The following is a 15,271-nucleotide window of genomic DNA, read 5'->3' on the forward strand; positions in this document are numbered from 1 at the left end:
TGTTCTGCTGTTACCTTCTGTGTCAGCTAGAGGTTAGCAGCTAATACATTTTTAGTTGGGCTGCCCATTTAGGAGGATCAGAGAGAAAATGTTGGGATGACCTCATTTATCATGCCGCATGTAAAAAACAAGGGCCTTGTTTTAGTCGAATGCAGCTCAATGGCAGTGACTTGTGACCTTTGCTCTATGGTCTGTTTAATTCTAGTAGAATTATCTACCACATTTATTTTGCTTTCAAACTCTTGTTCACATTTATTTTAAAGCTGCAAACAAGTATTGTATAATGAACATGAAAGCTGGAAATATTTTTTCTGCCCTTGATGCCGTTTTCAGTAACAACCAGCAGAGGGCAGTGTGTGACTATTTTCACATTTCCACACCTCAAATAGAAGGATTTTGTTTACAGGGGTGTCTGTGAAATCACTCCGGCAACTGAAACAAAGACATCAACAACTCACCTCCCCACTCACGCACACACACACACACACACACACACACACACACACACACACACACACACACACACACACACACACACACACACACACACACACACACACACACACACACACACACACACATCTGCACATTTGTTTGATACCCGACTGTATCCTGTGACTGAGCAGAACAAATCAATAGGATCTTTGTGTTTCTCAGCCTGACAGATGACGATCCGAGTCCAACCAGCAGACAGCCTCTGTGGCAATTGTGACCCCATTAAAATGTGTCTCTCTGCCAGCTACTCTGGCCTTGCTGCTGCTGCAGCAAAACCTGGATGTTGTGGTGAATTATGGCTGTGTTTAAAGTTTTGTTTGGAACTTTTTGAGATTCTGTGCAACAAATCATAAGTAATTGAGTGTACAAAGTCCAAGATTTAGTCTCTAAACATAGATACACATAGAGAGAGATGTGTTTTTAGAAAAATGCATCCCTTTTTTGTGTGAGTAGATTGTTGCACATCATTTTTATGATAAGTTCTTGAAGCTGTGACAAAAACATGCAGTAAGGTCCTTGTTGGAAATGTACTTTCAGCCACGACAGTGTGTGTGTGTGTGTGTGTGTGTGTGTGTGTGTGTGTGTGTGTGTGTGTGTGTGTGTGTGTGTGTGTGTGTGTGTGTGTGTGTGTGTGTGTGTGTGTGTGTGTGTGTGTGTGTGTGTGTGTGTGTGTGTGTGTGTGTGTGTGTGTGTGTGCTCTACACCTGTACTGATTGAAGTTCACTGAGGTGTTTCAGCACTTGAATATGTCTGTTTGGCAGAGCTTCTTTCTGTCTTCTGTCTGTCTGTCTGCCTCTCTCTCTCTGAACCTCATCTGTACCCAGCCTTAATCATTTGCCTAGGGAGTCATCCATTCCCTTTCTCTGGGTACAGATCAGACTCAGAGTGAAAAGTACTGTAAGAGCTTATCTGCTGCAGCATAAGTAGTTAACGGACATTGATTTCACACCAGATCAAATCTACCTTGACGTTTCTTGCTGATTTAAAACTGAACTTTGTGCAAAAGGAAAATGAAGAAAAGAACGTCCTGTTCTTGCTCATAAGCTGTTTTATTTTTTTATTTTTTTGTGTTTTTTTATCTTGAAGCTCTGTGCTTTGCACTTTATTGATCAGCTCTTTGTTCAGACAACAGTGATAGATAACTGGGAGCTGAGATGTCCAGTCGCAGCTTGAAACCACACAGCTTCCCCCTATCTGCGCTCACAACTTTTCAGCCCATTAAAAACTGTCTCACTGTGATCTGTCTATCTGTCCATTTCAATCTTGGCTCATCCTTCAAAGTTTCCCCTAGTATTGACCAAAAACTAAAGTTAGTGTCCTTGGGTTAATGTAAAAATTGTGCAATAAGATCTAAACAATGAGCTGCAATGCAAATTCTGTACTTTCTGAACCTAAAATGTGAACCACAAAGAGCTAAGCTGCAACATTTAATCTCTGAACCACCAGTGAAAATCTTCCAACTCGCTGTTAAGATGTTTCCAGTTGGTTAACTTCGCTGTTCTCAGGCAGATCAGCCTGGATTAGCAAAACAAAAGGTTGTCTGAGACTTGAAAACAGCCAGCTACTTTGTCACCCTGGCGACCCCAGACTCAAAATAAATATTAACGTAATTAATCATAGTCAGAGCTTCACATTCAGTCAGAGACATGCAACGCTTGAATGTTGTCGTTCATTTTTAATACCCTGTCATTTTTAATAGCGCAACATGTAATAAAGCTAAGATAACACTAATATATTTGAGAGGAGAAATTGTTTTTCCCCAGATTGTAACAGGAATGATTCATAATCTGCATGATCAGCATAAGGATTTTTTTCATCACTTTTAATCAACATGAATGTGGATGAAGGTAAATAACATTTTCTGTTGTGTTCACTGTGTCATGGTGACCCACTTTCATAGGTAAAGATGACTACAGGGCGTGTTTCTGAGGGAAGGGAGCATCCTTGGCTCATGTCCTAAATGCAAGACAAACTGCTTTGAAGCATCTTCTCCTTCTAATGACTTTCTCTTCCTCATTGTGTGTGCACAGTGAGTAAGTGTGTGTGTGTGTGTGTGTGTGTGTGTGTGCGCGCGCGTGTGTGTGTGTGTGTGTGTGTGTGTGTGTGTGCGCGCGCGTGTGTGTGTGTGTGTGTGGCTGATTTGTCTGAAGAAATTTATGCTCTTAATTCAAGCATAAGGTTACTAGAAATGCTTTGCACTAACACAGGGAAGTAAAAGCTAATTGCTTCTTCCAATTACTCTCAAGTGCATGTAGAATTCAGTTAAAAACATTATTAAGTCTATCAGAAAATAAAACTTGTTTTTCAGTTTTTGCGCATTCTCAAATTTTAAAGTAAAACTAAAGTGCAGATGGACAGTTTTGTTGATTGTTTTGTCTTAAAATTTAGAAAGCTAAAAGCCCTGAACCTGGATTAAATAATTAAAAATCAAGAAGAAAAAAAAAGGAAAAGGAAAAATAAGGAAGAAAGAAAATGAATAAGAAAATACAGGATCCCGAGAAAGGAGTAATTGGTAGAAACAGCAGCATGAAAAGAATAGATTCAAAAAGTTCATTTTGTCTTTGTTGTAAATGAAAATTACAAAATTCTCTTTTTTGTAAGACAAACTATTGCAGGTTTAAAGATGTGTATCTCACGCCTGTCAGGTATGAGATACACATATTTAAACCCGCAACGGTTTGAATAGTGTTGAGCATGACAAGAAGGTAGGGAGGAAGAATCAACAGCAGGTAACACAAAAGCCAGCTTGAACAGGTGAGTTTTCAGCTAGTTTTTTTAAAGGAAACCACTGAGTCCTCTGATCTCAGGCTCAGGGGGAGAGAGTTCCAGTCTGGGGGCCACAGCAGCAAATGATCTGTCACCTTTGGTCAGTAGCCTGGTGTGCTGCACAACCAGTAGGCTTTGGTCACTGGACCTCAGGGACCTGCTGGGGGAGAATGGACTGAGAAGATCACCAATGTATGATACAATCAGTACTACGAGAGTAAAGTCATTAATATAGGTAAGGTAGGTTTATTTATATAGAACATTTCATACAGAAATTATAATGTTAAGAGGGCCTCTAAAAAACCTCAGGCAGAAGATATTAGTAGGGAAACTTGAATGTTTTGTTTCTAAGAACTGATGTTAAAGTATAATATTGATAGACATAGTTTGTCTACTCCAGAATGTCATGTTATGAGGGTGGAGATGGCAGACCATTTGTGATGGAGAGTTCAGGAGGCAGGAGACCAGGCACAGATGAAATGAAAATGGATTTAATAGTAAACGGGAGCGACAGGACAAAACGAGCACATGCACATACAATGATCCGACGAAGACTCGTACAAGGAGAGGAGAATGACCTTGACCACCCCGAAAACCGATAGGATGCGCCAGGATCTACCAGAGGGCTCGACTACTCAGAGAACAGGTAGGATGCGCCAAAAAACACAACTCCAGGCCGGAATCTCACTCCGCTGAAAGGAGAGAGAAAAAAATAATCCTCCAGAAACAGATGTCAGGGCTCACCACAGGTCAAGGTTGGTTGGATCATTCTGTCATGTTGTGAGGGTGGAGATGGCAGACCATGTGTGATGGAGAGTTCAGGAGGCAGTAGAGCAGGCACAGATGAAATAAAAATGGATTTAATAGTAAACGGGAGCGACAGGACAAAATGAGCACATGCACATACAATGATCCGACGAAGACTGGTAGAAGGAGGGAGGTATAAATACACAGGGAAATCAGGAACACGTGGGCAGGTTAACGAGGGGCAGGTGAGAACAATAAGGGCTAACCATGGCAGGAGAGAGACACAGTCAGGAAGGCAGGGGCAGAACGTGACACAGAAAAAGGTCTGCTTGTAAGGCCTATGGTGACCCCTGGGGGTCAGGACTGAGTGAACACCCAGAGTCCAGCTGTTACAAGATGCAAACAGTTTCATAAATTTATAACAACCTGACTGGGTGGCAATTTGGTAAAATGTTGAGAGGGCCTCTAAAAACTTTAATCATCAATATATATATATATATATATATATGTGTGTGTGTGTGTGTGTGTGTGTGTGTGTGTGTGTGCAATTTTGCCATAGAGCATATTTGACAACAATTATTAGACGCACAACAGAAGGAAGGCACAACAAGTTAGTTTCTGAACACACGCAAGCCACAGTCATGGGGACAACAGTGCAGATCTTCACCCCCGAATGACTGAAAGGCTTTGTCTTTTTAAGGCTAAGCCGTCCGATTGCCGAGTTGTTTCAGCTGCACTGAGCATCAGTGCGCCGCTCTCCTGGGTGCCGAATGTGAGAAACAGGAAATGGTGCTGGAACAGGAAAGTGGCAGTTTGCACTGGTGCTGTCCAGGGTGCTGATCTCAGATGGCATTTACGAGGGCTGTAACATACCTTCAGCAAGGATCAGTATTGCAACTTTAGATACCACGGCGTGTGTGTGCATGTGGATTTCAACCCGTTGTTGAGACTATTGTCAGAAATAACACTTTGGTTCTTCCAGTGATCTTATTGACTCCTGAATCTGCTGAATTAAACCCGTCACCCAAAACCAACTTGCCATGGGTGGCGCTACAAGGGCCACCATTGCTCCAGGCAACATACCCTTCCACCATGACATGTGGATTATCTCTTCTTACCCATACACACCTTCATCTCATTAGGATTGTGTGTGTGTGTGTGTGTGTGTGTGTGTGTGTGTGTGTGTGTGTGTGTGTGTGTGTGTGTGTGTGTGTGTGTGTGTGTGTGTGTGTGTGTTTGGGGGGGTTGCAGTAGATTTTGAAATGATTTAACATACCACCATTCACCTGTACTGAAACTCATCCCTGTTGATATTTTTCATGCTTTTTCTTACTTCATTGTCCAATAAAGTCCAAGAAGAAACTCCTTCCCAAACTTCATGGCATTCAGATTGGTTGATTCATATCTCGATGACACATTGATGACAAGTTCAAATCCAGTTTATGCGTGTTTTTGTGTTTTGAGAAAAGAACAATGAAGGAACACAACTGCTAATGTCAGTACAAGAAGATCTGCACAGCTTCCCAAACATCTGTGATCTCGAGAAGCCTTCTGGCTGACAGGTTTACATCCAGAATAATATCACAAAAACATTTTCCATGCATGAAAAAGATTTGCTATCTATTACAGTCAAGCTGAACCTGACACTTTTGGCACTTTCCTCTCCCAAGTTTAACATTTATATCAGGATTTGTCATGGCTTTCAAGCCTGTTGCCTTATTTTGATCACAGGATTTATTTCTTTGCATGAATAAATGTCAAGAAAGGCAGCTGAAAGTGTGTACTCTGTGTGACAAGAATTGTATTTAGGATACATCTGAGGAGGAAATCCTCTCAGATCTCTAACTGAAGGAGGACTGAAGGGACAAGCGGTTTCAAGGAAGTCATGACGAAGTTACCGTAGAGATAAATCATTCTTGGTTTGAAAGAGAAGCTAACTTTGTTTTCTGATTTTGGAGAAAACTCTTATTGTCTGGATTTGAGTCTGACAGAAAGTCCCACTTGCTTTCATCTCCTGTGTGGTTACTATTTTCTAGGAGTCATTTGTTGATGTTTTGCTACAGCTTTGGTGCAATTGTTCTAATTCAATCTGATTCACCTTTAAGTTCTTCAACATAATTCTCCTCAGTGTGTGTTGGTGCCAAGGATCTGAACAAAACAAAGCAGATGAAGATAAACTATTCATTTCTTGTCTTTTAAATATATTTTGTAACTTAGGTGTAACATGAGTAAAAACTCTTGGTGACCACGTTTGCAACCAGGCATTTGTGGTAATTGGTGATGATTCTCCTGGCATCACTGTGGAGGAATTTTCTCCAACTCTTCTTCACAGAAATGTTTTTAATTCAGCCATTTTGAAATTTTCCTGGTTTACAGTTTTTTTCTATTGCTAAAACGCGTTTTTCAAAACTGTACGTTTCTTTCAAAACTGCACACACAAAACCCCAAACATAACACACAAATTCCTAAACCGTGGCTTCCCTTTGCAACAAAACCCTGCCATCACACATCGTAACGTTCCCAAAATGGAACACGTGTTTTCATTGGTAAACACAGCCATATTTTCACGACACACACATACCATTCATTGCTTAAACACAAGTAGCCTTTGGGTGAACACTACCAAGCATGGAAAGAACACTGAAGAGCAAAACTGAAAAAAAATTGTCTCAATGGAACACAGTGAATTACACACTGAATCCATTACAATGCCCACTTCTCTCATAGACAAACAGTAGACATCACACAAATTTTGAGACAAAACATTTCATTTTTACAGTTAACCCCCCTCCCCACCACCACCACCACTAACCCACACACACACACACACACACACACACACACACACACACACACACACACACACACACACATTTTGAGACAAAACATTTTATTTTTACAGTTACCCCCCCCCCCCCCCCCTCTCCCATTCAAGCATAATCATGGGGCATCATGCCTACGGTCTCTGTCAGGCCAGAGGGCCTCATCAACATCAAAGGCGATGTCCTCCTTGTCCAAACAGCGCTGGAAGTACCGCCTCGAGTGCCTCATGAAGCTCAGAGAGGCCTCAAAGGCCACATCTCTACAAGCCTCCTCCATGGCTTGAATCAGTGGGACCTGGCTCTGTGGATTCCTTTCGTACACCTTCCACCTCCAGGCTGAGAAAAACTCCTCAATAGGATTGAGAAAGGGAAAATACGGTGGAAGGTATAAAATGGAAAACCGTGGGTGGTTCTGAAACCACTCACACACCTGGGTAGCCTTGTGGAAACTTACCTTTATGCTGCAGTCCCTGATTGCAAATTGCTCGCCAGACCCGAAAGTTTAGAGACTTGAATATTTGTGTGTTGTTGATTGAAGCTTTGCGAATTTATGTGAGAAGTGTGTGTAAACCTGAAAATTGTGTGCTGTGTTTTGACAGCAATAATGTGAAATTGGCATCAGAGTGTAAAGGAGGAAAATCAGAGTTCTAATATTATAAGGAAATCTTAAGTAGTGATAAATGGAGTCAGGCGATTGGGAACAGAAGTAGAGGTTGTGAAAACTGTGCCTCATTTTTGCTTTTTGAGTTTTAGCAATCGAAAAAAATTGCCTGGTTAAGGTCAAAGTGGGGGGGGGGGGGGGTTTAACTGTAAAAATAAAATCTTTTGTCTCAAAATTTGTGTGATGTCTAATGTTTGTCTATGAGAGAAGTGGGCATTGTAATGGATTCAGTGTCTAATTCACTGTGTTCCATTTAGACAATTGTGTTTTCAGTTTTGCTCTTCAGTGTTCTTTCCATGCTTGGTAGTGTTCACCCAAAGGCTACTTGTGTTTAAGCAATGAATGGTATGTGTGTGTCATGTGAAAATGTGGCAGTGTTTACCAAATGAAAACACGTGTTCCGTTTTGGGAATATGTCACGATATGTGATGACAGGGTTTTGTTGCAAAGGGAAGCCACGGTTTAGGAATTTGTGTGTTATGTTTGGGGTTTTGTGTGTGCAGTTTTGAAAGAAACATACAGTTTTGAAAAACGTGTTTTAGCAATCGAAAACAACTGTAAAAAGGGGCAGATAACATAAGGTTTCTTCTTTCTGTTCCCTTTTAATTTTCTTGGTTTGAGAAACCTCAATTTATTTTTTAGTATTGTTATTTTTTTCTACTTTAATAATAAATGAAATAAATTATAAAAAAAATAAAATAAAAACAATTAGCCGCCATTATATTTGACGGGTTATTCTCTAACGTTCTGGAGATGTCCCAGAAGAAAAGGGGCACCATCATTTCGTTTCGAGTCCATTTTTTATGCTCTGCGCTTCCAAAACACATCAAACTCCATAGTTTAGATTGGGCCAGACAGGAAGTTTTAAAAATGCAGTGCAAAACAGCTGAAAACTTTCAAAATAAAAGCCACGCACAGATAAACGTACCTCATTTCTTGTGAAATCCCCGAAGCTGATCCTTGTTTGTTATTTTGTGGACTTCTAAAATAATGTGTGGTGTTGCGATTTCCCTGTGATTTTGTGACTTTGTGGGACCAATGACGTGGAAAACTCTCACTCCCATTTCACTACAGAATCGCTCCCGGTTGGAAGGGAGATCACGCGTAAAACATGTCTATTTCATGTCTGGTGGAAAGTCGGGGTTAGAACAGGGGATGCTGTGTTGTTTGTTGAGATCTTTTAGCCTCCTTCGTGTAGCCAGACAGCTTCTACAACAAAACAGTCTAGGGGTGTCCTATATTATTGTCCTACATCAGCAACCGTTTATATTCCACCTTCAGCCATTGCTGAAAATGCATGTGATGCCATCAGTTCCGTTGGCGCTGAGCTACAAATCCAGCACCCCAATGCATTTGTGGCTATATCTGGTGATTTTAATCATGCCTCGCTCTCTGCTACACTGCCAACATTTCAACAGTTTGTCAGCTGCTCCACCAGAGAAAACAAGACATTGGATTTGTGTTATGCAAATGTAAAGAATGCATACATGTCCAAAACAAGACCTCCTCTGGCACAATCAGATCACAATCTTGTTTTTCTCTGCTCAGAATACAAACCACTTGTTCAGAGGCAACCTGTGACAAGAAGAACTGTGAGAAAATGGTCACAGGAAGCTGAAGAAGCCCTGCAGGGTTGTTTTGAGACCACAGATTGGATGACTCTCTGCCAAGGATATGAAGAAGACATCAATGCCATGAATGGATGTGTCACTGACTATATAAACTTCTGTGTGGACAGCATCATACCCACCAGAACAGTGAGATGCTTTGCTAATAACAAACCCTGGATCACCAGTGAACTGAAGAATCTGCTAAATGAGAAAAAAAGAGCCTTCAAGGAGGGAGACAGGGAATTATTGAGGAGTATACAGAAGCAACTGAAGATCAAGATCAGAGACAGTAAGGAGGCATACAGGAAGAAGCTGGAGAACAAACTCCGACAAGGGTCGGTCCTCAGACCAAAACTGTTTGTTTTGTTTATTAACGACCTGGTAAATGTATCTAAGACACTCTGTACCATTCTATTTGCAGATGATACAACACTGTTTTACTCAGGATCAAATATTGAGGAGGTAGCTAAAGTGATGAATGATGAACAGATTAAAATTAAAAACTGGTTTGATATAAATAGATTGACACTGAATCTTAATATAACAAATTTTATACTGTTTAATGATAAAAAGAACAGTGATGTGTCATTGGAAATAGATAGGATTAAAATTCAAAGAGTTAAAGAAACTACATTTCTTGGAGTTCTTATTGATGAAGACTTGACATGGAAATCCCATATTAGTTACATAAAAGGTAAAATAGCCAAATCCTTAGGAATATTACATAGAGTCAAGTTTTTACTGACTAATTCTGGTTTGTTGGCATTGTACAATTCACTGATTGTTCCATACTTGACTTATTGTGTAGAAATCTGGGGAGCAACATACAAAAAATATACACAACCCTTATTTATTTTACAGAAAAGAGCTCTGAGAATCATCAATTATAGTGGCTGTAGAGATCCATCGAACCCGTTGTTTATTAAATATAAATTACTGAAATTTCATGATTTAAAAGACTGGAAAATCTTACAAACCATGCATAAAGCCAATTTAGGTACTCTGCCGACAAACATTCAGGGCATATTTGAAAAGAGAACTAGTAATTACATGCTGAAAGAAACTGATGTGTTTATAAAACCTAGATTTATAACAAAAATTAAGTAGTGGAATATATCTGTAAATGGGGTTAAATTATGGAATAACTTTAAAAGGGAAATTTAAAAAAAACTCTGTCATTTAATATATTCAAAAAATGTACCAAATTGAGTGTACTAAATAATTATGAAAATGTTAATTAAATCAATGATGATGATTGCACTGGAATTTAGGACAGGAAAAAGTTTAAAATGAATCTGTATGTGTGTCTGGAAAATGGAAATAATACAGGTGCTGGCCAGTAAATTAGAATATCATCAAAAGGTTGAAAATATTTCAGTAATTCCATTCAAAACGTGAAACTTGTACATTATATTCATGCAATGCACACAGACCAATGTATTTCCAATGTTCATTACATTTAAATTTGATATTCATAAGTGACAACTAATGAAAACTCCAAATTTGGTATCTCAAAAAATTAGAATATTCTGAAAAGGCTGAATATAGAAGACGCCTGCTGCCACTCTAATCAGCTGATTTACTCAAAACACCTGCAAAGGCCTTTAAAAGGTCCCTCAGTCTTGTTTTGAAGGCACCACAATCATGGGGAAGACTTCTGACTTAACAGCTGTCCAAAAGACAATCATTGACACCTTGCACAAGGAGGGCAAGACACAAAAGGTGATTGCTAAAGAAGCTGGCTGTTCGCAGAGCTCTGTGTCCAAGCACATTAACAGACAGGCGAAGGGACGGAAAAAATGTGGTAGAAAAAAGTGTACAAGCTCTAGGGATAACCGCACCCTGCAGAGAATTGTGACGACAAACCCATTCAAAAATGTGGGGGAGATCCACAAAGAGTGGACTGCAGCTGGAGTCAGCGCTTCAAGAACCACCACGAGGAGACTCATGAAAGACATGGGATTCAGGTGTCGCATTCCGTGTGTCAAGCCACTCTTGAACAAGAAACAGCGCAAGAAGCGTCTCGCCTGGGCCAAGGACAAAAAGGACTGGACTGATGCTGAGTGGTCCAAAGTTATGTTTTCTGATGAAAGCAAGTTCTGCATTTCCTTTGGAAATCAAGGACCCAGAGTCTGGAGGAAGAGCGGAGAAGCACAGAATCCACGTTGCATGAGGTCCAGTGTAAAGTTTCCACTGTCAGTGATGGTGTGGGGTGCCATGTCATCTGCCGGTGTTGGCCCACTCTGTTTCCTGAGGTCCAGGGTCAATGCAGCCATCTACCAGGAAGTTTTAGAGCACTTCATGCTTCCTGCTGCTGACCAACTTTATGGGGATGCAGACTTCACCTTTCAACAGGACTTGGCACCTGCACACAGTGCCAAAACCACCAGCACCTGGTTCAAGGACCATGGTATCCCTGTCCTTGATTGGCCAGCAAACTCGCCTGACCTTAACCCCATAGAAAATCTATGGGGTATTGTGAAGCGGAGGATGCAATACGCTAGACCCAACAATGCAGAGGAGCTGAAGACGACTATCAGAGCAACCTGGGCTCTCATAACACCTGAGCAGTGCCACAGACTGATCGAGTCCATGCCACGCCGCATTACTGCAGTTATTGAGGCAAAAGGAGCCCCGACTAAGTATTGAGTGCTATACATGCACATTCTTTTCATGTTCATTCTTTTCAGTTGGCCAACATTAGAGAAACAAACATTTTTTCATTGGCCTTTAGAATATTCTAATTTTCTGAGATACCAGATTTGATGTTTTCATTGGTTGTCACCTATAAATATCAAAATTAAACGTAATAAACATCGGAAATACATTGGTCTGTGTGCATTGCATGAATATAATGTACAAGTTTCACGTTTTGAATGGAATTACTGAAATATTTTCAACCTTTTGATGATATTCTAATTTACTGGCCAGCACCTGTATATAAATTGATTATTTCTTCTGGAAAAGGGGGCAGAAGTTATAAGATGTTTTTCTTCATTCTGCTCTTTTTCGTTCAAATTTGATTTTTTGTTATGTATTTCTTATTGTTTATATGTTTTATTTGTTTTTATTTTGAATGAAATAAAAAACTACAGAGGAACAATATCAGAGATGTCTGGTCAGGGATGAAGAAGATCACAGGCTTCAAGCAGAGGAAGGATTGCACTGATGGCAGCCTGGACACAGCCAATGAACTGAACAAGTTCTTCAATAGGTTCAGTTCGGGAACAATCCCAGCATCCTCCTCGCCTGTCCCCAGCCAATCAGACATCCCATCCTCCTCTGATCCAACATTTTCCTGTCACACGCCAGCTCTTTTGCCCTCTAACGCAGTCATGGACTCTTCTGGTTCTAGAAATCTGTCTTCATCCAAGTCAGAAGATAGTGCTGCCCCATTTACCTCCCCTTCCCACCTGTCTGTCTCTAGAAGTCAGGTGAAGAGGCAGCTGGAGAGACTGAACAAGAACAAGGCTGCAGGTCCAGATGGTGTCAGCCCCAGAGTACTGAAGGCCTGTGCAGAGCAGCTCTGTGGGATTCTGCAGCACCTCTTCAACCTCAGCCTGGTACAGGAGAAGGTTCCAGTCCTGTGGAAGACATCCTGCCTTGTTCCAGTTCCAAAGAAAACTCGCCCATCAGTCAATGACAACTACAGACCGGTTGCCCTGACATCCCACATCATGAAGGTCCTGGAGAGACTCCTGTTGGTCCACCTGAATAAGCAAACTAGGACATAGCAGGACCCGCTGCAGTTTGTTTGCTTATATCCATGGAGATGGAGTTGAAGATGCCATCATCCAGCTGCTTCAACCAATCCACTGTCATCTGGACAAAGCAGGCAGCACTGTGAGGGTCATGTTCTTTGATTTCTCCAGTGCATTTTTCACAATCCAGCCTGATGTACTTTGCCAGAAACTCCAGAAGACACAGGTGGGGGCCTCAACTATCACCTGGATTAAAGACTACCTGACAAACAGACCACAGTTTGTGAGGCTGAAGAACTGCACATCAAACCAGGTGATCAGTAACATTGGAGCACCACAGGGGACTGTACTCTCACCATTCCTATTCACCCTGTACACCTCAGACTTCCAGTACAAATCTGAGACCTGTCAGCTACAGAAATACTCAGATGACTCTGCAGTTGTCGGGTGTATCAGAGATGGACAGGAAGCTGAGTACAGAGAGCTGGTGGAGCGCTTTGTGGCATGGTGTGGAAACAATCATCTGACCTTGAATGTGAACAAAACAAAGGAGATGATTTTAGACTTCAGAAGAAACAGGGGGGAGTCAAACACTGTTTCCATCATGGGAGAAGAAGTGGAGGTGGTTGAGGAATACAATACCTTGGAGTTCACCTGGACAACAGACTGGACTGGAGAAAGAATAGCGAAGCCGTTTACAAGAAGGGACACAGCAGACTGTACTTCTTGAGGATGCTTAGGTCCTTCATTGTCTGTGGCAAGATGCTGCAGATCTTCTACAAGTCTGTTGTTGAGAATGTAATCTCTTCAGCCATCGTCTGTTGGGGTAGCAGCATCAGAAGCAGGGACCTGAAAAGACTCAACAGCCTAATAAAAAAGGCTGGTTCTGTTCTGGGGACGACTGTGGAGCCACTGGAGGAGATAATGCAAAGAAGGAATCTCCAGAGAATCAAGAAAATGATGGACAACCCTGAGCATTCTCTTCACAAGACTGTTCGACAACGGAAGAGTGTCTTCAGTCAGAGGCTTCTTCAGTTTTGCTGCAACACTGACCGCTACTGGAGATCCTTCCTGCCAACAGCCATTGTAATATACAATAACACTTTGATGGCTTGATTATTATTATTATCCTGAGCTACTACAGCAAACTATTTCCCTCTGGGATTAATAAAGTATTTTTTAATTTAATTTAATTTAATTTAAATACATTATCAGAAATTATCAGTATCAGTTTTTACTCTTTTAATGACACAACTTTTACATACCATGAACATGTTATACAGAGAACTCCTCAGCTATTTTCTCACTCAGAATGTCAAACTATAAACTATATATTTTATTGTTGTTTGCTTGGCACAACTAGCAAAGCTTTAATTGAACTTGTTATATTTAGCACAGCTAATATTAAAAATTGAGGAATGCATGATAAAAGATGTATAATCTTAATTGCCTATAATTATTTATTTTTTCTTGTTTTCATGAAGGGGGATCCCAAATATACTGGTATAGGATTAAAATGGTATTGGAAATTAGGTGTTATGGGCTCGACACACGGGAGGCGACATCGCCTCTCCTCCATCCATTTTCAATGAGACATGCGCGACAAAGCGATAATCGTGGGTCTCCCTCCTACCAAGTGAAACGCGCAAAATTTCACACGCACGTTTTTCGCTGGGTAGGTTCGCGGCCGAATGTGAAGCGGCTGGGATGAGGATCAGCACCTCCAAATCTGAGACCATGGTTCTCGACCGGAAAAGGGTGGCTTGCCACCTCCGGGTCGGGGGAGAGGTCCTACCTCAAGTGGAGGAGTTTAAGTATCTCGGGGTCTTGTTCACGAGTGAGGGTAGGAGGGATCGGGAGATCGACAGGCGGATTGGTTCGGCGTCTGCAGTGATGCGGACGCTGAGCCGATCTGTCGTGGGGAAGAGGGAGCTGAGCCAGAAAGCCAGGCTCTCGATTTACCGGTCGATCTACGTCCCAATCCTCACCTATGGTCATGAGCTTTGGGTAATGACCGAAAGAACGAGATCGCGGATACAAGCGGCCGAAATGAGTTTCCTCCGTAGGGTGGCCGGGCTCAACCTTAGAGATAGGGTGAGGAGCTCGGACATTCGGGAGGGACTCGGAGTAGAACCGCTGCTCCTCCGGATCGAAAGGAGCCAGTTGAGGTGGTTTGGGCATCTGGTCAGGTTGCCTCCTGGACGCCTCCCCGGGGAGGTGTTTCGGGCATGTCCTGCCGGCAGAAGGCCCCCGGGTCGACCCAGGACACGTTGGAGAGGTTACATCTCCAATCTGGTCCGGGAACGCCTTGGGGTCCTGCCGGAGGAGCTGGTGGACAAGGCCGGGGAGAGGACGGCCTGGAGCTCCCTAGTTGGGATGCTGCCCCCGCGACCCGGACCCGGATAAGCGGAGGAAGACGAGACGAGACGAGACGAGACGTTTTTCGCGTTTCGCTTGGTAGGAGGGAGA

The sequence above is a fragment of the Nothobranchius furzeri genome, chromosome 18 (genome assembly GCF_043380555.1).
Source record: "Nothobranchius furzeri strain GRZ-AD chromosome 18, NfurGRZ-RIMD1, whole genome shotgun sequence".
Taxonomy (NCBI): Eukaryota; Metazoa; Chordata; class Actinopteri; order Cyprinodontiformes; family Nothobranchiidae; genus Nothobranchius; species Nothobranchius furzeri.